The following is a 1,217-nucleotide window of genomic DNA, read 5'->3' on the forward strand; positions in this document are numbered from 1 at the left end:
GAACTTTCTGTTTAATAATTAAATAGCCAAAAATTAACAGCAGAAAAGGTGGTTAATTTTTACTTCTACTGAAAAGGTGGAAGAGACTAAAAAGAAAGTGCTGTATCACATATATATATATATATATATATATATATATGTGTTTACCTCTTTTATATTTTTTTTTTTTTATTTCAGATAAAATTAGTAATTGATTATGCATAAAAATAACTGACTCTCATTTTTATTGTTGTGGATGAAGAAAAACATGACTATGTTTAATACTAAGTTGCTTAATATAATTTGAAAAATATTAACCTAAATGGTATAAGTACTTAAGAATACTAGCTGTCAGTTGCCTAAACATTAGGTATGCATCTACTTTTACTGATCAATCACACATTTAAGAATTTCTCCAAAAGAAATAAACTTTGAGTTGACAGAGCCTTGTATAAAACTATTTATGAAGCTTCATTCATGACAGTTAAAAAAATAATAAAAACTGAAAACAACTCATACACTCATCAAGAAGACAATGCATGAATAAACTCAATTTTTAAAATAAATATTATTTGGAAATAAAACAGGAATAATATCGATATAAATGACATTATGAAATTAGTATGTTTATGACTACTATATCCAAATTAATCTATTCATTTTTCTAAAAAGAGACGTATTCTATGGCTCAAAAATGACATTAAATTTTAAAATGCACTTGAGCCACAGGCAGACCCTGGAATGGAGACCTCATGGAAATATGGTTTCTGTGGCAGCTGTACCCTGTATGCTCCCCAATTTTACTCCATATGTGGAGGAGACTGCACAACAGCCACTCATGTAAAATTGAACCTAGCATAAACTGCAATCCAAGCATTCATCTATGACAAGAAATTTGGAAGACAACTAACTGTCTGGCTGACTGACTGGAAGAGATCCATGCTTGTGCCCATTCCAAAGAGAGGTGACCCAATCGAACGCAGTAACAATCAGAAAATATCTTTGATATCCCATGTGAGTAAAGTTTTACTAAAGATAATACAGAAATGGTTGCAAGCATACATTTACAGAGAACTTCCAGAGGTTCAAGCCAGATTCAGAAGAGGACGTAGAAAGAGGGATATCATTGTTGATGTCCGATGGATTTGGCTGAAAGCAGAGAATACCAGAAAAATGCTTACGTGTGCTTTATTGACTACACAAAGGCTTCTGATTGTGTGGATCATGATAAGCCATGG

At 31.8% G+C, this 1,217-nt stretch overlaps 1 pseudogene; it reads left to right on the forward strand.

The window, feature by feature from the left end:
- Positions 1-673: 673 nt before the first annotated feature.
- Positions 674-1,217, forward strand: part of LOC102815739 — a 13,777-nt pseudogene continuing 13,233 nt past the window's right edge.

This window comes from Chrysochloris asiatica, unplaced genomic scaffold (assembly GCF_000296735.1).
Source record: "Chrysochloris asiatica unplaced genomic scaffold, ChrAsi1.0 scaffold00108, whole genome shotgun sequence".
In the NCBI taxonomy this organism is placed as follows: Eukaryota; Metazoa; Chordata; class Mammalia; order Afrosoricida; family Chrysochloridae; genus Chrysochloris; species Chrysochloris asiatica.